Source organism: Anopheles arabiensis, chromosome 2 (genome assembly GCF_016920715.1).
Source record: "Anopheles arabiensis isolate DONGOLA chromosome 2, AaraD3, whole genome shotgun sequence".
NCBI classification, from domain to species: Eukaryota; Metazoa; Arthropoda; class Insecta; order Diptera; family Culicidae; genus Anopheles; species Anopheles arabiensis.
In genome coordinates this window covers 34280709-34307947 of record NC_053517.1, presented here as the reverse complement: position 1 = coordinate 34307947, position 27239 = coordinate 34280709, and the positions used below count along the sequence as shown (strand labels likewise).

Sequence of the window (27239 nt, the reverse complement as noted above, 5' to 3'; positions counted from 1 at the left end):
GGGAAGAGTGCGCACCTACGCAAAAGCACATTCCATCGCAAAAATAAAGAAGACGAAAGAGATGAACCTGCATCACGACACCCAAGGGAAAGGGAAAGGTCGAGAAGAAAATAACGAGAAGTGGGTGGACACACGCACACACTCTTTTCATCCCCGAAAAGGTGAAGCTCAAAGACGTTTGATGCTCGAAGCGCTTCAGCTTCTTAAAGGGCACGGGGACTGACGCAGGAGGAAATGTGTCACCTCCCGTCACTCAGCGTGCGGTTGCCGGCTCACGAATGCGGCGTCTGGTCTGGGGCTGTCCGTTTTAATGAGACAAAATATGCACGGCCACGTCGCATTCGGCGAAATTATTCGGCCAAGCCGGGAACGTGTTTGGGGTACCGCTTGACAAGTGCTGCTGCAACAATGCACATAGAAAACGGTTTCGCAAGGTTTGGTTAAGGGTGGTGAGGTAGGCACGGTGTGAAGCGTCATGCTGGATTTTACTCTTCCTGGAAGCGGTAACGGTTTGTGCCGTGAGAGCGTGAGAAGATCCTGAATATTAACTCTGATAGAGTGCAAGCGAATGAAACGGTTGAGTATTCAATTATCGTGAGGACTAAGAAAGAATGGTGCTAAACAATTGTCAACTAGCTTTATGTTTATTGGTGTATCGCGTTAGAAACGTTTCACGGTTTCGGATTGATGCTAATTTTTCTGGCTATTCTGAATGGAACAAGATGCTAAAAACCCCTTAAAAAATTACATAATAATCGCTGATTGCAAACCAATAATCAATAACAAAAAAATGCATTTGAAACTGTGATCTCATCCCATCTTTTCCTTCTTCTTCTTTGGCTCAACTACCATTGTTTGGTTAAGGGCCTGCCTGTACTACTTGTGAGCTTGGCTTCCAGTGACTTATTTATTACGTACTACTAATAGGGGACACCATCTAATCTGGGCTTAAACGCATGACGGGAATGTTATTAAGTCGCACGAGTTGACGACTGTACCACGAGACCAGCCCCTTAGACCTGTGATCTTATACGAATTAAGTAATCCAGCAATTCCTATTGGCTCTTAGGGGAAAGTCATTTATGTTTATGTTTATGTTTATTAACATTTACATTTAACATAACATTTTTTTATGTTTAACAACAATTTACTATTAATTAAGCGCAGTATGTCATTTGTATTGCTGTTAATGGATTTAAATTTTTTTTAAATTTACTTGTTTGTCTTCATTTGTTACTCTCAAGTTTCCATAGTACAACGATTATCATGTTGCGGATAGAGCAAAAAATAAAAATACAAAAAATCCCATTTTTCACTTACCAAGCGTTAACCCCAATGGAATGCACAATTATTCCACCAAGTGCTGGATCCCAATTCCCATTGGGAGAATGTTTGTCCGTCACAAACACTGACAGCAAGCACTTGGGAGTATTTTGACGTGTACTTCAGTTTAAAAAAAGCGACATTGACTCTGTTTACTTTGCACACGTAAAACATACGCTCTTCTATCGTAACCGTCTCTCTGCTTCTTCGTTCGCAAAACCGATATTATTTCAATTAAAGACCGAATGTATGCCCTGGCATAGGCGGGATGTGTTTGAAGGCGGTAGAGCATTTTTTTATTCTCTCCCTCCCGTACCCAGTTTTCCCTTATCTTCTCTTCACTTGCGCCGGCAACGATGGTACAGCAACATTGTTGCATCGAGCGACAGTTCAGGTCGAGACAGAAACCGATCCAGCTCGACGCCGCATTGATGACTTGCCTGCCTGCCATCCATATGCTTTTCTGCCCTCGGGGAGGAATGGCAAAATTACTGGCCCGATACGCGAGCAGCAACGCCATGTGTGCGGTGTGTTACCAGCTGTACTGTGTAGGCTTGCGCTGCCTTTGACCGATGTGGTTACGAGAGAAGCGGCGCAATCTAGCAGCTAGCAAAGGCACTGGCAATATATGCAAAGCGCGGGGGTTCGTTAATGATTAACTTATAGAAAAAAACAACCCCGACAACATGTTGATTGAGAGCAAACCTTTTTTTTTTTGCTGTTGTCCACCAATTCTAACACTGAAGCTTGGTGTCAATTAGGGAGGGAAAAATTGCGACAGCGAACATAAAAGATCAAACCTGGTGGCAGTCGGTCGATTATCGCACGCGTTTTGGCATGTCGCGGAAGCGGGGAAGCAAACGGGATCTTTCCTTCTCATTTTTTATCATATTATCATACATGTGCTTGTGTGTGTTTTTTCGCTTTACAATGACGCCAACAAGAGTGCATTTGTGCAACGTCGCCCGTACTTGATTACGTGATCGATAAGACCGCTTCTCGCGTTGAACAAAAAAGTTGACATCGTTATCAAGGCAATATTGTACACTTCGAGAAGCCATTCGAAGCCAGGCGGAAATCACACACACACGTGTTCCAAAATCGCGTGCCAACACTTTCGCGACGACCCGGCTGAATGAAGCGTTTATTGACTGAGTTTTAGCGCCACATGTTCCGAATGGTGCCAAAGGTGTGAACAAGGTGCAAATGTGTGAATTCGTCGGTCAGAGTAGGCCAGCTTTTGCATTTTCTCTCGCTGCGTTGTCGAAGTTTTGCAGCATTTGAAGGAGGGACGGTGAGCAGAGGGAATCATTTAGGAGCTTTTTTATATTGCCTGTTGTGTGTTGGCTAATGAAACGTGAAAAATCGACCCCACGCGATAATATGTATACTAATAAGCAATTGAATTTCATTTGCTTCTAATTGAACGACTTCGTAGTTTTGAGGTGCCGTAAAGGAATGCATAACCGTTACGGGCATTGAATTTCTGAAATCTTTCTAAGTTGAAATTATTAAAGACACTGGCAGACTCATGTATATCTTAATTCTGGAAACAGAATAATTTTATTTATTTATCCTACTTAAGTTTCAATAGTTCAAGCGTCATTTTTGTGATCCATTGTCTTTCGTGGATTTGTGCTTTAATAAATGAACCATCAAACATCAATTCCAAATTTCAGCTCAGTAACCTCAAGTTGTAAGTGCCGCTGCCCAACCATACACGACGCACCAATCGCTGATCGCTTGGGAGAAAACCGTCCCAGAAGGGGCAGGCGGTACGAAACGAACGCGAATGCTCTTGAGAAATGGACTTCCCGATCGGGCGGTGCTAAACGTGTGTAAGTGTCATGTCCCATGATCCCTCTCCCCCCAGCATCGCGAGCGACCGCTCCGGATCAGTGCGATCGAACCGGATTGGCACTCGATCAAAACAGTTTTCTTCGCCGCTTCCCGTTTTCCTACCATTCCTTCCAAGGAGTCCGTCCCGGCCTAGCGATCCCGAGTGACGAGTGCGAACTGATCGCGAGAGTGCACTTCCGTTCGCGACAGCACAGCATCCCTTGGGTGAAGATCGCTCACGTTCGCTCTTTACCTTCCTATTTGTCTCTCCAGACTTTAGGCCCCTCGCATCAAACGAGCAGTGAAGATGAGAGATCGTGTACGGTGCGAGCAGCTAGGGGGGGAGGGGAGAATGGGAGAAAATCAAGAAGCTTTCGCCGTTTGCGCACGGAACCGGTCCCCGGGTGGGTAACCTAATCTTCCCGAAAGGTGTCTTTTTATTAGGCTTTATTAGTTTGGTCCCCGGCTCTCCCCTACCCTCGGCCAGTGTTGCCGCATTTCCCGCAGCGATCGCTTGGGCACTTCTTTCCCGAGTCCGTTATCCGATTTGTTGTATGAGTGTGTTTTATTTCGTTAAAGTTGTATCGTGTGATTCCGATCGCCCCTCGTCACCCGCTCTTCTTCATGCTCTGTCCCATCGTCGGTTTGTGCTGTGGCAAACGTTGAGGTTCGTCGCTGTGCGTCGCTCCGGACAGTGAAGCGCGCGATGACTGTCCACCAACATTCTTCCACTTTTAATCGAAACCTATCGATGACTTCCAAATTTCACCACGATGGTCAGTGGATTGTACGCGGATTCCATCCCGCTTTTTTAGTGGAATTTTTTTTCTTTTCCATTGGTTTGGTTTTGGACCTTTGTAGGGGTGGGAAAGGTGGGAATAAATTAACCAGTTTCCTGGATGCGTACTGTGGCGTGTTGGTTTTGAACGCCTGTATGGGCCTTTTTATGGGCGGTATGCTCCGCTTACTTCAATCTCGTAACTTTGTGAAACATTTCCTGTGAGAAATAAGCACATTGACCAAGAAAGAAAAAAACAAACACCAGAATTCGAAATTATTTCAAATTAAATAAGTCAGATTTGTATCGATCAAATAAAACTAATCAGTAAACATAGGTATTCATTTGATCTCTCTTAACCCAGCATATCCAATGCGCATTAAAAATCCATCGCTTACCGGAATTAATAACACTCATCAGTCGCTGTATTACGAATGAACACACTCATTAAAATAATTTTTTTCTAAACCCAGTTTAGCAATCGATCGTGCGATGCATTAGCTTTCAGCCGCTGGCGTGGAGCTTTCCCATTGGAATTTCACTACCGTTCATCGATTCCCGATGATCGAATCGAATGAAGTCACCAACTAATCATAACGAACCCGGACCCACCGGTGGGCCGGTTGCGGGCTTATAGCCACAGCAAAACAGCTGCTGCTGTTGCACCCTTTCCAACACCACCGCAACCGCATTATTAACTTGTGACAGGAGTGAGCTAGCTATCTCGCACCCATGGAACCCTAAGCTACAGTCTGCAAGCTACGATATGAAGTCATATTTTACGGGGACCACCAGAAAGGGACAGAGTGTCGCTGCCTGCGTTGTGTGTGAGCTTTAATGCGCATGGAAAAGAAATATTGAAATTCTTCTCATATGTCAATTCTGGCCACCCTCGACCACGCTCGCTCGCTTACCACCCGTGCGAATGTGTCCCCGGGAGTCAACAGACCCCGGGCCGTCGTGTCCTTCCATGTGCCGAATGGTGCGTCTATCCATTCGATGAGCCGGCCTATCGATTCATTACTCCGATTGACTATCGTCGTTATTCGATCAATATGTTCATGCTAGTGTTTGCAGGTTGCGATGGCACCTGCGGGGGGAGAATAAGGGCAAGAAGCGAAGAAGCAAATCGAACGGCAGAGGACGACAGGGGTAGGGTCGTTTTTCCTGTGACTAATGGGCGTCAATAACAGTAATAACTGGTCAACAATGAGCTTCGATAGGATTTGGAAAATTGCTCCCTAATCACCGTGCCGTTAATCATTCGCGTTCGATTGGAACCTGGGGTCGATTATTGGGTGCAGTGTGCTAGCGAGGCATGCAAAACGCGCTGGAGGTCGTTAAGCTACTCTACGGTTGGAGCAGAGGTTCTATAGCCAAGGGTGTGGCCAAGCCGAGCTAAAAGGTTCCATCAGTCGCGTCTATTTAGTTATCAATTGCACACCTAGCCGGTGATGAGTGTCATCTGTCCCTGTACTGTCATACACTGCTGGAGGACTGCACACATTATTGAGCAATCAATGAAATGAGACACGCTAAGCTTAGAAGAAGAAAACAAACTCACAAATCCGACCAACTCCACCCATGAAGCATTAAAAGAGCTTTGGGTGTTTGAACGTGATCGCGTCTTGGGAACTGGATGCTGTAGGCATGTGGATATACACACATACACACGCGATGAGATTCCTACTGGTGTGGGTGTAATCCCAAGACTGACCCGTTTCCAACGACGATCCGGCGATCGAACGCAGGGGCACATTTCATTTTCGAACTCAAGCTTATTTATTTATTTATATTTGCGTTTCGAAGGTTTTTCTTTTACGGATCGCTTTCGGATCGAACCATGAAGCTGCTCTTGGCGCAGATCCGCCACAGGGTAGGAGTGTGTGTATGTATGTATGTGTGATGCACGAACAGCGAACGATCTGCTGTTGCGGGGTAAAGGTGGTGCCAGCCCCTTCACTGGACCAAGGTGTGAGGTCTATTGGTTACTACTTAATTCGCGCTGGCCTACGCATCATGGCGGGCGATTTGGTTTGCTACACACCCGGACCACCCCGCGGTCGCGGCACCGTCTGACTAATGGCTTATCGATTCGGTCGTTTCGATCGCATGATAAATGGTTTGTTTCAGTCCCGGGGAAACAGAGGGACATTGGAATGTTATTTGCTGGTTTTTGCCTATCGATGACACTTTTTGTTTTGTGTTTCATCCCCCCAGCGAGGCATGTGTGAGAGATGTCTTCACACGCTTTGAACCATGATGTGAGACTTTACTGTGCTTAAAATACATCTTTTAATTAATCCTCATGTTTTCTTTGCTGTGCGTACATCTAACTCAAACAGAAATTTTAATAAATGTAAGTGTTTCAAGCCCATCCCGAACTCGTTACGTTCACTGTTACGTTCACGCAGTGGGCTTGACTTTATCAAATCCCATGCACTACTGCCATGCTTTTTTAATTTCATCATCCGCTGACCACCACCAGCGGGCACGGGGGTGAGTTTGTAGGGCAAACATTTCAATAACTGACCATCTGGTCGGTCGCATTCTGCGCCGCGTCTACATTGCCCACTGCTGCAGTGCTAGGATTTCCGTCCTTCTTCCCTGTGCGGGGCAACACAATAAATCTCTTTCGCAATGGCAGCTTCATTCGCTTGCGCTTAGTTGTGTGTGTGTTTTTTTTTGTCCCTGTCCCGATTCATTTCCTCTCCGACACCCGTTGCAACGGCTGTTTTGCTTGGGCCAGCAACCAACACCGGCAGCGTGCATGGGGCAGCGGTTGTGCGTGGGCTGGTAGGAATTGGTATCAGCACTATGGGACGGAACCGTTTCAATGCTGCGAAAGCGTCAACACCACCCTTCTACCGCCCGCTCCCGCCGGTAAAGGATATTGGCAGGGAACGGGGGGATGGATTATGAGCTCATAAAATTGCCAACGATGCGTGTGCATACACAGGCGAGACGAAGATGCCTAGAAGTGCATGTTGTGTTGTGTTGATTGTGTGCGAGTGCTCGTCTTGCTGGCGCGAGCTTTTTAATATCGGTCGGCTCGGGAACGACCGTGTGCACACTCTTGCGGGTGTGCCGACGGCTTTGGGCTTCGATGGGGTTTATTTTCTCATTGCAAAAGCTTCAGTTTTAACGATTATCACGCTCTAATTTAAACGTTATTTACAACGTTGCAGAGCACATGCACGCGGCGGCAACATTCCGCAGATAGTTTGCAGGCTAGAATCCTGGGAATGGGCCTTGGCCTTGGCTTGGCGGGAATTGCTTCGTACGTTGTAATTAAAGCGACATATCGTGGTTGTAGCGAGCTGATAGTGATCAAGATGCACAGGGATTTAAATGACATTAATATTGCTCACAAATGCTGTAACTGTAAAGGAGGGAACACGATTGCGCTTGTTTTACAATGGAACTGGGCAGAGCAACGACTAAAGGCACACGACGATTGATTTTACACTTTAGAGAGTGAATCTTAAAAAATCTCCAAATCATATCTAATTTCCATCTCAATCATTTTGTGTTAAAAAAAACGGCGTACTAAATGCTTAACTCATGTGAAGTTTAACATTTGAACTGGTTGAATGTGTAGAAATGTTTGCAATCTTTTTTTTTATAATAACCGCAGGGTCCGCAGGTGCCAGCATTATCCGATCGAAAGGTTATAATGATAATAATGTATCAAAATAAATGATATTGCAACAAGAAAAAAGACTGCATAAAACCACTGTATCCCACAATGGCTCATGTAGTTTTGCCTTGCTATTAAAATAGCCCAAACAACCTGCTAAAAACAAGGACAAAAATAATTCTTTTACTATGATTAGAAAGGCACTTACAATTTTAAAATATACCTTTCAGTTGCACTCTCCCTTTTTTTCACCAATCAAATCATTCATCACCATCCCTTTTCGATTCTTTACATAATTTACTTACATAAATCCACTCATTACTATCAGGCTCCGTGATCAGATACTAGAAATCACTTCACCAGACTTTGAGCCGGAGCGCGAACTAAAACCCTTGCTTAGGGATAGCGGTAAAACGGCTCCCGAACCCAGTGTTGACATAAGTGGCCAAAAGCACACATAAAAACCTATCCTAACAGGTGATTTTAGATGCTTTATTTTACTTTCCAAACCAGGCCACACCCCTCAATGCGCGGTGGCTACGGGTGGCAAAATAGAAAGGCTCACGCGCTATCGCTATCCACACTTTATTTGCTCACGCTGGCCCCATGCCGGCCAATGATGGCGATGATGATGATGCACTGGTTGGGAATCTCAAGCTACACCTTGCGATAGGTGATTGTGTGTGTTTAGTCGGGTGAGGGATTTTTTTGTTATCCCACTTTTTTGCCTGGCTTTTTGTTGCTAATGTTGATTTTAAATGAAAAATTCTTCACCAGCCGGAAATCTGCTGGGCCATACTCTACCCCCTTTCTGATGGCATTTGATTTGGTTGGGGTGAAAGTGTTTTCGGTCGTCTTAGTCGCTCACTTCTTGGGCGGTCGGTTTTAGTGCGGTAAGTCGGGGTTTCGCTATGCAACCTTCCAAAAAACGCATCTCTGACATACACGCTTTGAAGACGACAGAGAGAAACAAAAAACAACTAAAACACACCGACAGCAAAATGAAAGTAAAAGCAAACTGTTTAGGGTGCTGAAATTAAAAACAAACTAACCCGGCCAACGAGTAAAAACAACGGCAAACCGGACGCTGTGTAATGGAACGGCACACATTAGCACTTAATGCGGTGCGAACATGATGCATTTGATTCGATTTCGGTTGGACGAGCGTCATCAAGCGCCAAAGGCAAAAGTTGGGGGTAACGTGGAGCAGAGAAGGAGGTAAAAATAAACGAACTCACCCTCTCATTCTCCCGACTTGTGTCAAGCGCAAAAGCAAAACAAAAAAAAGAAAAAAGTAAACTCTTTTGGGGCCTAATCGGTCAAATATAAAAGTTAACAACATTCTCTTCCGGCGTTTCCACTTTACCTGCCGAGTGGCAGAAGGGTGAACAAATTTTTATGGTTTCCTAGATGAGCCGCACACACACACACGGCTGCAGCCATACCATCCCTTGTACAGGAAACCTTTTACTTCAGGTGAAAATGAGGAAGGTTGCGAGGGGCGAAAGTTGAAGAAAGGCGCCCGATGGTGTTGGGATCGTTTTACGTTTCGTTTCAGCTTTTTTTTGTTGCCGATGCTCTTCTATTTCTTTTTGCAAACCGGAAACCGGAAGGGACCGGTTGATGGTGTTTGCAAAGGAAGCGTCTTGTTTATGTTGCGCCGCTCCCAAGTACAGCGGCACTCGAGCCAGTCGCACACGGCGCGCCCGAGCTTGTATGCCGCCTCCCCACGGTTTATTTGCATAACGCGGCAACATAAATGTCGCTGTGATCGTAACGCGCCCGCGCCAGCAGGCCGGAATGCATTCACAGATGGTAGTGTGGAGGTTACTGGTGTATGTGTGTGTGTGTGGCCTTTTGAAATGCCAAAGCCAGGGCGCCAAAGCAGGACGGGAAACGAACCCTGATGGTGGAAGACGCTCCGCGTCAAAGAAGCGAAAATTGACCGGATAAGTGAGCGTTACGAGTCTATTTGATGAAGTTATTCCACACGCGCGGCGGGGTTAGGTGGGGGAATTGGTTTAGCGGAGCGAAGAGGAAATGGAGGAAACAGGAAAAGGCAAGGCGAAGCATGGGGGGAGGAAACGAGGTCGGGCTAAGCTAATGCTAATAGGAAAAGGTCGGAAAAGGTTGTGCGCCGGGCGGTCGCACACACTGTGACAATCTGATGATTAGGGTGGCCCGTAGTATGATGTTGTTACAATTTCAACCCCGAACTTCGCTTCTTGGCTGAGATCGCTTTGACAAGGGAAAGCAAGACACGAGTCGGAAAACTTAGCAGCCGACCTTTGGGAAAGCTTCCATCAAGTGAATGGGGGAATTCAACTCGGGACAGTTGATGTGGTGTAAGGTGGTGTTTTCTTTTTTTGTTGTTTTGTTGATGATCTTTATTTATATAGAAATGCTCAAAGACATTTCAATCGGCTCAGAACACAATCGTTAACCTTTAATGATAGATCTAGCCTAAAAAATAATTTTATTTAATGTACATTATATGCAAAAATGATGCTTCGTTGCCATGAAGTAGTCGCTGTGATCAAATGCGGTTTTCATTGCATTTCTTTGCTATCCGATAGCGAGCTGTTAAACCTCTCACATGTGATACGAGTGCGAGAGAAAAAAAACAAGTCTACTGATTAGCTGCTCCCCACCCTTTTGTGGCAACAACAGCTGATTTCGCGAGTTAATTTAATTGATAGAAAACCCGTAGCCACATCGGAAATTGTGGGGTCCCATTTAGAGCCCTAATGTACTCTACCCTGTTCACACTCCTTGCGTCTCTACCCTTCTTCTCTCCAAGGCGGGGCTGATGTAGCGAATTAAGATAATCATTTCATTGAACCGCCCCGGGGACAGGCTCTGAAAGGCATATGTGTACGCGAAAATGCCGTCCAATTAGCTCGCCTGACAAGCAACCGTCAACGGGCGACAGCGGGGAGGCGATCGTGGTGTCCCCGATCGTGTGTCTGCCGAGGGAGGAGAATGCAAAGGAGCTACCGGGCCGAATCCCGCGCAGTAGTATCCCGGTTCGGTGACGATTGAGAAGGGAGGGCTAAAGGCTAAAAGTCTGACAAACTTTTCGTTGCATAAGTAACGCGCGCTAGCAGGACTGCGCGAAACTCCCGCGAAAAGCGAAAGTTTGCGAGCAAAGCATAATGCTGCAGCTTCGAGAGACGGCGTATCGGGTGCAGAAAATAGACACATTAGATCGTCTGGGCTAGACCGGGACGGGCCAGCGACGTAACAGTGTTTGTGTGTGTGGGCGATCAGTGGTGGATGGTGTTCGTTTTCATTAAAAGCAAACATCATTATTTGCTGCGGCGCAAGAGGAAACCGAGTCGAGTGATTGCCATTTCATTGGAGGGCTGTTGTACCATTGAGCCACCCTAAATGGGTGATGGTAGCAAGAGAGAAAAAGGGTGGGAGAAAAAGAGAGATATGAATAAAACAGCCCCGCTGTAGTGTGTTTTCTATCGATCGTCAAAACCGTTCCCCGATCGTCGCTTTTTAGCATTCGCTGGATGAAAGGTTTTCAATTTTTCGTACCAACCGCCCCGCCAACGGTGGTGGTGGTGGTGGTGGTAAAATTCCTAAATTCCTCAACGTTCGCTACAGTAAAGCAAACAACATAAATATTAAACTAGGCAAAATAAACATTGGTTGAACCGGCGGCCCCGGAGACCTTAGCGCGAGCTGAAAAAGATCATCGCCGCACGGTTTGGTGGGACGAACGAGAGGTCGCAATGGGCAGCATGGGATCGGTGGCTGGACGGTCTGGTGCGAAGGATCAGTTTCTCGCAGCGTACCCTGCAAAAGGAAAGGGATCGCAATGGGGCTGCCTCCCATCTATCACGATCGCGATCTTTTGTGTACGTTTGTCTAGGAGGCTGGTGGCGCTCCGTAGGATGTTGCATAAGTTTTGAACAGTTTTTGCACACGACCAGCCGGAATGCCTTTATTGACAAATCTCTTTTGTCGTAGTTTGAAGTGCGGCCCATGTAACCAATGGCTAGGAGGACATTTTTCCGCATGTTTTATTAGGAGAATAATCACATAATTTAAAGAACATTTTATTTTTGCACCAGTTTAATCGTTTTTTTTCTATCAATATGTTTGAAGTCCATAAAAACCCATAAACGAACAGGTAACCGGGTCACGCGAATCAGCTTTTTCTGGGGCCACAGCTCACCGGCTTTGTGAAACGGTGCAATACGAGAAGGCCGCAAAAAATGAATATTAATTTAAACACTTTTTTCTCGCATTTTTCATTCCTTATTCGATTCGACAGCATCGACAGCGATTCGATGTTTTGCGTTGTTGTTGCGGGGTTTTTTACTCGCTCTCTCTCTCGTCATTGCTCGAATTATAATCATATTCAAGCACCTTCAAGCAATTTGTTTCGATCGTCATGAGCTCCGTCCACTGTGGCCGTTGCTTGTGAAATTCTTCCTGCGACTAGAAACAGACGGGCCAGAACGGCGGCACAAATCGAAGCCACTCTTAATTAGCATTAGGCAGCGTACCATACATGACACGCTGACAAATTCATGACGCCAAGCCCCTTTTTTGTTGGTGCGCGGTGGGGGGACCCCGGCATGGTAAATGTGTGCCTGGGCGAGTGGTGATGCAAGGTATTTACTTTACCGCTGGCATAAAGCTTCAAACCTAGCCACGGTGCAGTCGGTTCGTGATTAGCTGTGGATTTTTGAACGCATGCAGCGCAGAGAGAGAGAGAGGGGAAAATGTAGCCGAAAGGGTTAGAAAATTTGAAACTTTGCAAACACTGGTGCAACATTAGGGCTTCCATGCCGTACTCTTTGGCTTGCTGCTGCTGCTGCTTATTGAACGGCAAAAGTGGCGTTCGGTACTGTACCTATTTCTCCGATAGTTTTCGCCCAAGTTTCATTATTCTTTTTCGTGACCCAAAATCAAGCTTAATTGCATATTATTTCCCCTTTCTGCTGCAGGCAGAATGCAGCTGGGTTTGGCCTGGGTTCGGATGAGGGAAGGGATTCTGATGCGGGGATTGGTAAGCTGTTTTCTATGTTTTCTATTGTCACGATTGTTGGCAAAGGATGGCCTGCGGGTGTGGATGGGAGCGAGGTGGTCCTGAATGTAAATAGTTTAATTAGAAACGAGTGCCTCGATGCAGTTTCATAAGCAAGTATGTGAGGCAATCTCGTTTTTGGCTTTCATAAATACTGAAGATTTAACTATTCAAATCAATAGATGTAGAACGCTTGTTGTTCTTATTGGTAAATTATAGATTTCTTATGTTATAAAGAAAAAATAACTGCAATTTAGATTTTTTTAAACAATTAAAATTGAATTATTTCTTAGTCCACCATTGCCTAACTGGCAAAATTGGGTCCCAACATAGAGTTTTGTATTCCACTTCTTCCAGTTGTTTCCCACTCAACGGGCCCAAATCAGCGTATCGTTTGAAGAGCTCAGTGTTTCACTTTTACTTTTTCCGACCACTTTCATTTCCTTCACCATTAAAAGCGCCAGCCAACATTTCAATTGTTCGTTGTCGAGTGATACAATGTTCACGATCAACTTCAGCAACACAAGCAGCTGCTGTGGCAGGGCAATAAGCCGCTACGGTTTCCGATGTCATGCAGAAGGCGCGCTGACTTACTGACTTACGTTACGATCGCATGCAAATAGGGAAGGTTGGTACAAAGTCCACTGTGTATATCTTTTGCAACACATCTTACTCCCAAATAGCTCCGCTAGATGATATTGGTCCATATAAAATTGGCTACAAATTTTACGCTCGAGCACGATCACTTGCAGTAAGCATAAAAGACACCTAGCGGGGAGAAGAAATAATTGCTTTCGATTGATATGTTCCACTTTTTGGGTAACATAAGCCACATTTATGTACCACGAAAAAAAACACGAGCGCAGCCCACTTCCTTCTTCTCGACGCGCGCAAAACAAAAGGAAAGGAAAAACAACCTGCAACAACCCATTAGCAGGCTGCTTAAAATTACCTCACCCAATAACTGTTAATTATTGATCGGGGTCCGTACATATAAATGTTTGCTTTCCTTTTTCGCCTCTCGCTCCGCATTTAGCTCCATCCCGCACACATCCAGCAGCAACGAGAAACAATCTAACGGCGTATACGGTATACGGGCGTCGGTGCAAAAGTGCATCCCCTTTTGTTGTGCTGCTGCTTCTTTAAACTGTTACACTTTACACAACGCCTCACGCCTTTTGTACCGCTAGCCGTATGCCGTGGCCGTTCGAATGTGGTTGACCTGTGCTACGTGCAATGGGGTATTGCTGTTTTGCACACTTTTCTTTTAAACAGAAGCATCTTTTTATAGCATTCGCTTGTTTCGTTTCGATTGCACCGGCCAACACCTTCTAACCTCGAGGGAAGTTTCGGGACAAGTGAAGGTTGTTGCGTGAGCTGCTTATATATGCTGGAATGCGTACCATGAGAAGAAAAAATGCAGAAAAGTACGTGCAACTGATAAGCAACCTTGTCCCGTTCGGTTCTTTTGGGATTTCAGCTTCTTTCCAATTCGTTTTTAAGTCTGAATGTGTAGATGGACACAAAGAACTATATCATTGACTATTTGCAAACCATTAAGCATAAATGTGTGTGTTTTTTTATGCAAATGTTTTTAATTTGCCTCTTTGTTCCCATTTTTTAAATTTACTTATGCGAAGTAGAGCAGCAACAATTTCCAAAAAAAAATACATACCACCGCTAAGGGAACATTGCTACAAAAGAAAACTTGTTTGTTCCCACAGCTGCATGGGTACATCGCAACCTTCAACCCCCCTCCCCCCTGTTTTGAACTAAAATTGCATGCAACTGCATAAAATAATGGTGAAAAACATGCGTTTTTGGTTGTCAATAGTGGCAACGGCAACAAAAGCAGCAAAAAAAAAACAATCCTTCCTTACCACGATGCGCCGATGTTCGCACAGACGAAGAACAAAAAAACTGCTCTCAAAACAAGTTTAATGCGTTGTGTTATCTGCCCGCGCTGAGACGAGGATTTCGAACGACGGAAAGGACACAGAAAGATGAGGCAAAAATGCTTGTATCGCAATAAGCTGTCATCGGCATATGCATTGGTTTGATAACCGTGATGAGTGGCAATTAAGCACGCGCGCGCTCGCTGAGTGCATGGGCTTCTACTCACTTCCGTTATGATTTATGTTTGGTTGTGTTCAGATAAGCGGTAAAATTTTAGATTAAAAGAATTCGAATTTTCAGAAAATATGGAGTGAACGTCCTTAAATAAAATCATTGTTTTTTAATTTCCAAAGAGACGAACGGACCCCATGGCCTGCTGTCCAACGGATCTTTCCCCCGCCCGTATGAGTAATCTCTTTCTCAAATTGCTGGCGTTCAAATCGCATGAGCAATGCAACATTTTAAGCCACCAAGAAAGTTAAAGGCAACGATCGCAAACTCGCGCCGCGATCGCTATCACAAAGCAAAAGTAAGCGATGGTGAAGATGATTATACCAAACAAAAAAGCTGGCCCACACCAGATCCCCGTACCAATCGCACATGTGTATAGCATTCATTTTTTTTTTATCTCACACACGTCAACAACTTCGATCAATCGACACGCAAACCGAAACGGAATGGTGAGCAGGTCAACCCCCCAAAAGTTTGAATGCAGCTGCAAATGACTTATGAGTAATGAGTTCGCCGTTCTCGCCCACCGAATGCCATTTGCATTTTCCTGTCCACCCCTTTAAACACACACACATAGGCACCGACACAAAAATGCATAACGGAGAGGTTAAAAGCCGTCCGCTCCCCCCTCCTCTTTAACCCTCCGCTTTGCGCGTGCGTGCTTGCAATGTGTGATGCACGCACGCTTGCGCTCTGAATTTTAGCGATTGAAGTGATTTTGATGGCTGATGGATTCGACCGGGCAGGACCGGCGAGCAGGACTCAGTTCTGTTTGCGCACCGAAAGCAAGCACCACCGCAACTTTGACGGGTCATTTATTTTTCGACGAAAGCAACGAACCCGAGACCGACCGTAAGGAAATGAATAGCGCAAAATAAAACCCGCACACAGAATGAGTTGACTGATTTGGTGGGAAAAGCGAGGCAATGAAATGAATAAGAAGTGCTGCAAAATTTGCACTGTTGGAATTCTCACCCATTTTGAAGGCAAATTAAGCTGCGCGGGAAAGAAGAGAAAAAAAACGAAGGTAACAGCCACATTCCGTCCACATGGTGGATGTGGCATGTGCGTCCGCATTGGCCGTTTTACTGGCTGCGTTAATCCTCGGCAGGACGATCCTCACAGCACTGTTATTTCTTTCTTCCTGTGCGGTTTTGCGCTTCACACAAAGAGTCATCCTCCCAGATAAATGAACGATTGCCCAAAATCCCGCCAGCGAAAGGTGCGTGAAACAGATTGATGCAAAACCGAATGTGCAGCTCGATTGATTGATGTCAGGATTGGCCGGGACTAAAGCGCAACAGAAGAAAAAAAAAAAACACGCAGCTGAACAAAACGTACCAGCCAATGAAAGCAATAAGACAACCTCCATCCCAAACCGGGCGTGGGAGGTGACGGTACACCGGTGTGTGTGTGTGGTGTGTTTGAATCGGTGCCGAAAACAAGCGTTTCCTTGTTCCCGACCAGCTGAAGCTGTTGTTTGAGTTTCTTTTTTTGTTGCGGTTAGGCTAAAAGGTTTCTTACAACACGCCTCCCAAAGTAATGAAGCATTTCGGTTAATGGTGGCCAATGCTTACGCGCTGAGTTGCACTCTGAATGCAATCTAATGAATCGCGATTCATACCGGTACACGGGTCGTTTTTTTGCGCTGTATGGCTTCCAGCCGACCGTGTGGCTTATGAAGTCATTCCGATTCCGGCCCGAAAGGTGACTTTGGTGTAAAATGGTTACAATGCGGTGCATTGTGTGTCCGCGGTTTGGGCAACCGGGATGAATGTCGTACCCCAGTGATGCTATTGAGCGCTTTAATTTAAAAAACTGACGAAGCGCAATCGATCTGTGTGTATTAAGCAGGATGACTAGCGACCATTGTATCGGATAATCGTGTGATTAATGCATTTTAGGTTTGCTGGATTTGATGTGGGTGTAATATTTTGGATTATATGATACGAGACGCTTGTATTCTGTTTTTATGATTTTTTTGTCTACGAATTTGCGAACTTGTTATAAACTTTTGATAGTTTGACGCTTGTGTTTGTATGAAGTGTTGACGTAATTTAACGTAAACGTCAAACTTCCAACTCCAAAAAAGCTATTGAAGATCATAAACCGCTCCAATAGCAGAACAGTCCACTCATCCTACTAGAAATTCTGGAGTTTTTTTTTCTAATTACATTATCACGTCACCGCTCTCAGTGTCAATAGTTAACCGGCGCAACAATCCGGAGCTCAGCCCGGCAAACAGCATCTTCCGATCCGTTTATCGGTCCGTTCATCTTATCTGTTCGACCGCTCCGTTCCACCGTTCCAGTTTTTTTCGCGAGAGATCATAAATTATAATCCATAAATAGTCAAAAACGAATGTTGTCTTGCAAACCCGGGGGAGAACGATTTCTGCCACGATAAAGTGGCAGTGCGGAAGACCGATACGGCGATGCAAGAAAATCGATCAATACACACACACACACGCGCGCTCGAACGGATGAGGGCAGGAGTGGGAGGAAGAGGATGGCAACTTCTGGATTTGGTGAGCAAAACGAAGAATACAGAGGAAAGCACAATACAGCGCGGGAGGGGAAGATACAACATGCAGAACACGCCATGTTCGTCGTTGACCGTGGCCTGTCGTCCGAACGGGCGCGCAACAATGTTGCCCAAAAGGCCAAACCGTTCGATGCCGCCGTGTGAGCTGCATTCGGCTTCCTGTGCTGCACGCTGTCCACGCTGTGTACCGAACCTGCCCCGCCTCGCCCGCGTAACCCCGCTGTTACGCTGTCACAGCGCTTTTCACCGTAATCCGTAGCAAGCGATCGTTTGTGTGTGCGCGCCCCACGCTAACAAAACCCTGCACATCCCGCTTGATCATCGAAGGCGACCGAGAATAATCCGTGATCGGTTCGTCTTCTTCTTTTTGTTGTTGTTTCACTTAATCTCCACTCAGCCGGCAGGGGCAGGGGCCACTCCATCTCATGCCGAACTGGTACCAGCATTCCCGGACGTTTACCCATCCCAAAGCCGCCCTCCTGGTGATCATGCAATTCGTCGCCGCCGCCGCCGCCGCTAGTGTACACGCTGGTGCTTTTGTTTGCGAGGCCATTCCCCCCACCAGCGCACGAGGCTGGCCTTCGTTTCGCCGGATCGATAAGCAGCCGGCAAACTGTGCGGCGGCAAGTCATCATGCATGGAGGATGACTTTCGCAGGTCAAGATTTGGACCAAGAATGTGCTGGTGAAAGTAAACAATTGGGGCGCGCGCACGATTGGCGGTAAGCAAGTACACGCTGTCGGTGCAAGGTAGTGGGTTGACGCTGAAACAATGGCAATAATTTCATAATTAAATATGTTTGACTTGTTTTTTGTTTTGTGCAAATCGGGTTTGTCGCTTTGTGTCGCAAGCTGCGTTCAACTTTCCATTGCGGTTGTCACCCTTTTCGATAATAATTGTAAATCGGTGCCGCTGGAAAGAAGAGGGTCTGTCACAGCTAACTTCACACAACGCACCGAACACGAGCAGAATATAAATCAATTGCCAAGGAGCGTTCGCTTGTGTCAAACGGTCGCAATAAAACGCTCGCACAGGTTTGGTTTGCACAGGAAATCGCTCCCGGCTTAGCCGCGGATACCCATGGCTGCGCTCCTCCGACCACATGCGGCCACACGGCCCAAAACAGTGCCAAAAGTGAGCGGAAGAATTAAGAACCTTCCATGCTTCACACTTGCTTCGCTAGCATACGAAAAGGGAATTAATTTCTTAGGGCGGCGGCCCACAGTGGCGCGCTAAAGCTGAACATCCGAATCGAATCGATTCGTGTGAGTGTGCTTTTTTGTTGTTCTTGTTGTTCGCTGCTTGCTACCCAGTTGACTTTGCCGTTTGCAATGTCCTTTAACTTTATCGCACCCAATTAAGGGTTTTTGGGAAGGAAGTTCCACACCGCCGAAGTGCGTCGCGGGAGCTTAGCGCGCCGGGGCAGCGTGCGTGTAGCATTCTGGCTTGAAAGTTCTTGCCACACTTCTTCACGCATCCGGGACGGGCAATCGCGCATAAATCCATGCTAGAAGGGGTGGCTGTTGAAAGGCAAGGCAAAACAAATAATCCTTTGACTGTGCATCGAGTAGCATTCGGCGGTGGTGAAGTGGAAAGCAAAAATTAAACTGATCAGACTTTTTTTCCAACTAGATTGTTTCTTGTTGTCAAACTCAATATGAATAATGTCTTTGATATAATGGGCAAGAACAATTCAAAAATCAATTGCTTTGATTTAATGATTAAAAATTATAAAACTGAAAAGAGAAAACTTTTTTCTCCTTAACTAATTTTACTGGATTATTTGCAACTGAGTATCAATCTTCCCTTCGTATTTATAGCATCGTTGATTTAGTTGAAATATCAACGCAAATTCAATTTAAATTACAAAACTGTGCGTTTTACACTTTTATTGCGCAGCACAAATCATCATCCTCCCTCCATTGCCCCACCTCAAGCAGGGAGTTTAATAGTTCTACAGTAACATATTTAATACGCCAACTCCCCCCGCACGTCCGACGGTGCGTATAATTACCATTTGTGCCACCACAGAGCTTCACCAATTTATTGTAAATTTGACACTTGACACACTGCGTGGGCAACAGAAGCTCATCCAAATGCGCGCTCACACACACAAACACACATTGCGCACCTCCTTGCTGCCCAGGGCAGCTGCTGGGCAACAGACGCCCGATTTCCCCCAACTGTGCAATATTTCAGGTGCACAGTTCTTCTGTTCCCGCTGGGTTCCAGGTTTATGGAGAAAGAAAAAAAGCCGCGCGCCCCACGGGTAAGTGCGGCTGGAATTATTCAAACTCATCGGGTGGTGTGCCATCTATTGCCAGTTATATATTTGGTTTTGCGGTGAAATTCCTTCGTGCAGCAGCAGCAGCAGTCGCCACCCACGAGGAGAGAGCGAGCGAAGGCGATGGTGGACACCGACCGTTGGAGCTGATAGTAAATAGTACGTAAGGGATAATAGATGAAGTATTATACTGCTGGGCTGTTGTGATACCTTGTAGAATATTGTGCAAGTGGCTCGAAGGCACGATTTTCTTAAAGTATTTTCAAAATAATCCAACGTTGATGTTTAAAGTTAAGTAAAAATAATTGAACACTTCTTACCGATACTCCGCCTTGTGCTTGGTCGTTGAGTTTTGTGATGTGTACGTTGATTTTCGGATTGGGATTGAAAATGTATTATAGCACTGAATTCGTCGCTACAAAACTGCCAATCAAACACGTGCAATCACACAATTTTGCTGCAGCACTTAACACACACACACTTATTCAACGTAACTATAGCCTCATTTTCAGCGTGGAATAATTTGATTTTTTTTTCATACATAAAATTAAATATACAAACACGACGGGCACACTTTTGGCAATCAATTTTCACCACCAGCTTCGGCGAAAGATACGAAACACACGCACACGGTAATGCACACGAACGAGGCCAATTCGAACGATTGGCCCAACCGATCACAGCTACTTTTTTTACATTTGCATAACTTCACATGCAAATTGAAACACGCGTGGCACTATTGCAAAACGGTGCACTTTTCAGCGGATTTTCTGTTTTCTGGTTGTATATTTGCTTGCTCTAACAGAACCGATCACGATCACCTAAAGTGGGAATGGAATAGGATTTTTTGATAAATTACAAAAATACTACTATTTGCTGTAATATTAGAATGAAATCAAGTTGCACATTACAACAAGAATTTAATAATGGAAGATAAAACTAATTTGCAACGTGCTAATACTATAGACAAACAATTCGCTACGCACTAAAGTGTACAAATAAGCATTTATTTCTTGACCATGAGAGCAACCAGTCAGAAGAAAACTATAAAAGAAATACGCACAGGGTATGGAATTCTTTGCGCGTTCGGAGGAAGCAGAAGGGAAAAAAACAATCAACACACACATACACGCAGGGTCAAACGAATGTAAGCTCGTTGGATGGTACAAACACATAGCAAACGCATGTTTCAACCCTTAAAAGCACTCATGCAAACACATACAATCGCACGTCCAGGTACGCACAAACACTCGGGGAGGAAAAGCAGGCGCGTACGCACCACGGTCTGTTTCTACGCGCAATCCCGGTCGAAGCGGGAGCTCTATGTTGAGCTTTCTCTCATTCTTACTCGCTGCAGGTGATTGCTTTCACAACTACTCTCTCTATCTCTCTTTTTAATCGCTCCCGTCAGTGTGTCGCGATCGCCCGTTCTCTTTCTCGCTTTATCTCTCCAACCGCTCCGCTTGCTCTTTTGCAGCATCTCGCAGGAGCTGATCTCTACCATGATCGTTCGCTTTCTTTCTCATCCTTTAAATCGAGCGCTTTCGAATGTACGAAGAAAGGGCCAAAGGGTATTTCTTTAAAGAAAAAGCGAAAACGTTGCATACAAAATCATAGTATCAAACACAGCTAGACAATTCTGAATAATTTTCACCGGGAAGGAAAGATAAACACATTTCCTTTTTGGGATATCGATAGCTTATAGCTATGTACATGGAATCTTTTTCCCCATAGCGTTGATAGAATAGGATTTGAATGAAAAATATGTGTTGCATCTATAGTAATTGTAGTATGCAAAGCATCACGATATCATAAAATAATTCCTAAACCTCTCTCTACTTAAAAGCTCTCTTTATCAGGCTGCTAAAGCTCGCGGCAGCACTGGTCACGGAACGGCGTAGCGACGAAGAAAGTTGTTTGCTGTTCGGGTACGGTTGACATGTCGTTTGGCGAAACGGTATTAATGCGCACACACGGCAACGGCACACTGAAAACCATCCTTCCGCCTTCCCAACCCCCCGATCAGTGTCCGGCGCTGTGTTGTGAAAGCGTAGAAGCCCTGCTGCATCCCCGAAGCATCATTCCCCCCGATTTGCGCTGGCTGGATGGATGGTAAGCGGGCAGAGCAGAGCGCACTGTGTGTATGTGTCCATTATCTGCTTGGTCCGGTGTGCTCGGGTTCCATCCGCAGCATTCCGCAGCATTGCGGGAGATCTGCAACCGCCACCGTGATGAGTGCACATCAAATTTTGCCTCATTTTTATTTTTGGTGACAGGTTTATGCTGGAGCGGGACGGCAGAAGCATTCCGATCGGAATGCGGCACGGAAAGCAAGCACCGCACGCACAGGTGTGACGGGAAAGGGAAATAATAAACCCACTGACACACGACCACACACACACACACAGACTCGCACACACTTAAACATATTCATAAACGCATACACGCACAAACACCGCGAACATGGAACGCACACTACAGCGCAGCTTCTCGCTGGATCGGTCGATAGAACGTGTTTCGCGATCGACGACGATCTATTGCGGTCTGATGATATACGCTCACACACACACACACAAATACACGGTACAAATGCTTCACTCTACGCAATGTAGCTGTTGGGCGTGTTGATGTTAAGAAGCAAGTACATCAGTACATTTGTTCTGTAGCTCTTCGAAACATAATTGAGAAAGGTGTACAATGTCAGGCTCGCGGAACACATTCCCACCCGTGCACTTTAACTCGATCGCGCTCACGTTTGCATACGTAAGCGCAGTGAGATGTCGGGTTCCACTGGACATACATAAACCTACTCTCACACGCACACAGGCGCACGCGCGCGCCAACATAAGCCTATACACTTACAGGACGAAACCGTTCATCATTGCAGCGATGCTGCGCAGCTGGATCTGCATGAATTGATGTTCGATCGATCTGTTCGATTGCACATGGTACACACACTCTTTTCATCCGTCAGTTAGGCTAAGCAGCTGTAAGGTTTTTTGTTTCATAAAATCTTAAAAGAACAAACCGATAACACCACCGTTTCTCGCAACGAACGTTCACTTGCTTCAATACGAACCAGACTTGGGGCGAAAAGTATGGCGAGACGGTAAAAAAACGAAGCGCGTACGCATACCCCGAACAAGCTCGCGGATCAGCTTTCTACGATCGACTGAAGGAACACGGTCCCATCACGGAGTCTATGCTGAACTCCCTCTCTGTCTCTCACTCTCTCGCTCTCTTGGTGAGCGTGTAGCATAATTCTCTCACGTCGCACGCACGCACGCTCTTCCTTCCCTTAAAGAGCGAACTAGCATTGCAAGCAACAGCGGGATACCGTTGCGATCACTCTGGATCTTTTTTTTCACTCTTGGCCGTTCGGTTGGTTGGGCTCGTTTTTTCGCTCAATCTCCTTTTTCCCATTCTGACTTGTTTTCATGGCTGTTTGCGGGCCGGGGTGGAAGGAAAAGAATGGCCGAAGAAGTACACATTCGCACACACACACACACACACATGCACCACAGTTTTGCAGCCCCGAGAGCGATGCGATACCGAAGTGAAATCAAAAGACTTGGCACGGCGGTAAGCGAGGAACCTGGATGTAGATTTTTTTATGAAATAGCGTGGAATTAAATGATTCTGAAATAAAAATGTAGTATTTGAATGCAACGTTTGTTGTTGCTGTTGGTTTGAAGTAATATAAATAATTAATAAAATTAAAGAAATTTACATAACTTATTTTTATCGATATGTTTCTGGATGTAATTATCTACCCATGCAATTGATATATTACAACGTAAAATTTTTGAAGCTGTACGTTAAACCTACCAAACGGGACCACTCGTGCGCTCGGGCAGCGGGTTCCGTCGCCCGACATGTGTACCATAAACAGGAAATATTCCACCAAAGAAAGAGCATTCTTCTCACCTGACAAACGGTTTCGTGTCCGCTGCGGTGGTTCGGACGGTGCGATGATCGGCGGGTGACCGCGGTAACCGTAACCGCACCGTTCGCCCAACCTTTCTCCAGCCGATACCGCTTCCCGCGGCCTCACCGCACGCTGACGATGGAGCGCGCGAGCCAAACATCGGCAAGGAGAGTGACCTCTGCTGCGCACCGCGCGATGCCTTGGCCACATACCAGCGTTCTTTGTGTTTGCGGTTTTAAATGCGGTTCGCGTTTATGCTTCGGTTCGTTCTCGCGATTTCTCCGCGCTCCGTGTGCAACGGGGTGTGTGTCTGCTGGTGTTTGTGTGGTGCTATGCTCTGCTATTGCTGCTTCCAGCATGCCAGCATGATGTGCGGAGAGGCTGTACCTACACTGCCCAGCACGCACCCGTGTCTCTCTCTCTGTCGCTTGCACGGCACGTTGTCTCATGGTGTCCCTTTCGTTTTATCTCTTTGGAACACATTTTTATCGCGTCGCGTCTCTCGGCGGCACAAGAGCAGGAAGGATGCCGAATACGGTCCACGGGCAGTACTACTCATGGCGAAAGAGATGTTTTCCTTCTTATTATGAGGCGAATTTTCCCGGTGAGAATATCGAACAGCCAGGAAGTGTGCGTGTGTGTTGAGATTCTGCCATCCCTCTGGTTTATACTGCACAGCGAAGAGTTTCCCCACTTCATCATGCCCGCCACACGCTGGTTTTCTGTAGGTACCACGGTTCTACGGCATTCCACACCCGTTCAAGAAGGTGACCGCTTAGCGGGGGTTATGATTTTGTTGTTGTTGTTGTCGTTGTCGTTGCTATTTTCACACGACAGCAACTACCATTTCCCGCTCCACAGCCATGGCCGGCGTGGCAGTACGAAGGGGACACATTTTCTTGGCTGATGCTTGCTTCCCGAACCCTCGGTCTTGCCTGTCCGCTTGCTACGAGATGATCGGATCGGTAGTTTTGCTCCCGTTGGATGGCATCGATCGATCGATGGCCGCTCGTTTTGCATAACCGTTCATCAGCAAGCAGCAAGGGGTTCTCTTTAGCCCTGCTGCCATCGACGTGGGCAAGCTAAACACGGGTCCGACGGATCCCGCCTGTTGCGTGCATCCCGTTGCCCGGTGAATTAAACACTACACTCCAGCACCGGGTTTTGGTGGGGGGTCAGGTGGTCGAGCGGCCGTGCCTGCCGCGCGTCTGACGAATCATGGATGACGAATGACATGTTTATATCGAATCTGTCCCGATAGATAATTGATTGCGCGGAAGGGATTTAGTGTACCGGGGACGAACAAACTCTCCCCCTCTCTCTTTCTCTCACTCGCTTTCGCTGGACGGTGAGCAGAAAAGAATGGAAACTTGATTATCGGTGATGCAATGGCATTTCATGATTTATTGCACTTATTCTGGCGTTCGTGTGGTTTTTGTTGTAGTTATTATTGTTCATCTTAACGCTTAAGGCAGCTTTGAACCAAAATTGGTTTATAAAAGATACAATTGATTCAATTTCTGTTCATGTAAAATGCTGTGCCTGTTATCAGTATTTTTCTATAATTTTACTCATTTATACTTTTCTTGCCCAAATAACAATCGTATGTACTTTTATCAATACTAAAATGGCACATCATTTGCCTATTTATGAATGTAGAAGTATTTCCATTACCAATCCATTTTCGTACCGGTAAACGATGATGAATTGCATTTATAGGATTTTTTTTGTTTCATCGTTATTATTTGTTATAACTTCAAACTAAACCAATATCCTGAACAAGTTAATTCCACAGAAATACTGCTCATTTCCTAAGAACAATTATAGTTTATTCTGCAATGGAGCACATATGTTAAGCTTCATTGCACCAAAACTCTCATCCAATGAAGATTACTGAAACGATGCTTCCTTTTCGTCTGTTTTGCTACTTGTTATTCCGTGCTAAATAACTATCCCGAACTACACAAATAAAAGTGCAACAACGACCCACATACGCGACGGGGGGAGGCCCTTCTTTGGCAAGGTTTGCTCAATCTTTTGAACCATCAAACAAAAGCATTGTTCGAATGTTTCCCGCAACACTCGAAACACTTCACACCTTCCAGCGTTAGGGAGATTAGCAACAACGCAAACAACAGCCACCAGACACATTTCTAAATTCCCGCAAAACCCGGAAAGAATGGAAGATGGCAGAAATGGCGCGACAAATGCCCAATTCCGTCCATCTGTACCAGTTTGATACGGAGCCACTGGGTCCCGATGGTTCCAATTTGCAAACTAATAAAATCTAACGGTCCTGCATCACTGCGCCAGTGTCCGATTTTTGTTCGGTCTCTCTCGCTCTTTCTCTCTCTCTCTCTCTCTCTCTCTCTTTGTATGCTTTAATCTCGTCTCTCTTTCTAGCTCTTTTACTGCCATTCATTTTTCCCGTTCCTATAATGTCGATGGACCGGCCGGCCGGGGGAACACATCGGAATCCTGCCGTCCCGGCTATTCGCGGGGCAGGAGAGCTAAGGTGGCCGGTACCCTCCCGACGGTGGTCAATAAAACTAATAAACATCTTCTTTTCCTGTCGCACGCGCGCTCGCGCCATGCTGGCGGATGGAAATTCATCCCCTAACAGACCTTCTTCCCCGCGTAATCTCACCCAGTGTCGGTACAGGAATGTGATGTCACATCGGTGATTGTTTACGCTAATGCTGTCGTTGTCGTTGTGCATGTTGTTTTGAGTTGTTTTCGGGATGTTTGTTATTTGCGCCTACCACTGGATGGTACTGGTAGTTTCTGGCCAGAGAGAGAGCCAAGCCGGTGGTGTTGATTGGCTGACTTGAAAACAATAGATGTTTTTTTTTGTTTTTTGGTTGTATTACCTTTTATCATTTCATTTTACTAGGTCAGACTTTAGTTGTGATGTTTCCTTTTTTGCTATACCGCTGTTGTTTTCGTTATACTGTAATTCGTGTCGATGAATAGGTATTATGATCAATACTGTAATGTCTGTCGTTACCATTTTGCATGATTTGTAGCGAATTATTTAAACGAGCAATGTCAAACTCATTGCACTCAACCAAAAGTGGGCCAAAATCCCACTGGAAATTGTAGCACGGGCCATATATTTGAACTGGAATTAAAGTATTGAATTCATACTTTTGATGCTGTCTAAAGTCCATAAGTTACAACAGGTCGTTCAGTCCTGTTCAGATCTTCATTTTACAGAGGAGTGGAAGCTGGGATACAAATCTTTAGTACCCTTTATTACCTTCCTGCCAATCTCCATAGAAATCTGCATTCATTTTGGCTACTGCAATCAGAGTCGTAATCCCACCAATAGTTTATCTAATCACATTGGTCTTGCTAGGATGCCTTGATGGGAGGCTGATGGAGATCGTTTGTAACATTCTATCAAAAGTAACACGTGTTTGTGCTGACGTCTGATTTCATCTGATTTCTAAAGGTTTTGCAGAAATATTAGTATAGCTAAAGATGGGTTTGATCTTTTCCAAATAATATGCCAAAAAATTATGAGAGCTTGCGTTTTTAATTCATGTTGGCTAAGTGATTTTGTTAATTTGTACAAGTCTTTTTCTAATAGAAATTGCTTAACTGGTCGCCAAGTGCCTTAATAGATGGCCTAGCAAAAAAAGTGACTTTCCTAAACTACATACATATGAGTAAGACATTCACAATTTTGTATGAGATAGAAACTAAACCGAGGCCGGTCTAACAGGA

General features: G+C 45.6%; 1 protein-coding gene across 3 annotated transcripts in view; it reads right to left on the bottom strand.

Moving 5' to 3' along the window:
• The window catches only part of LOC120897335 (F-box/LRR-repeat protein 7), a 69943-nt gene extending 47190 nt beyond the window's left edge, over positions 1 to 22753 (bottom strand). Inside the window, exons 1-2 of one of the 3 annotated variants that reach the window (XM_040302163.1) lie at positions 22662 to 22753; positions 19903 to 20403 (exon numbers count right to left, since the gene is read on the bottom strand). The gene's annotated coding sequence lies outside the window, so the exon portion shown is untranslated. The other 2 variants (XM_040302154.1, XM_040302171.1) reach the window with 2 other exon arrangements.
• Positions 22754 to 27239: the final 4486 nt, after the last annotated feature.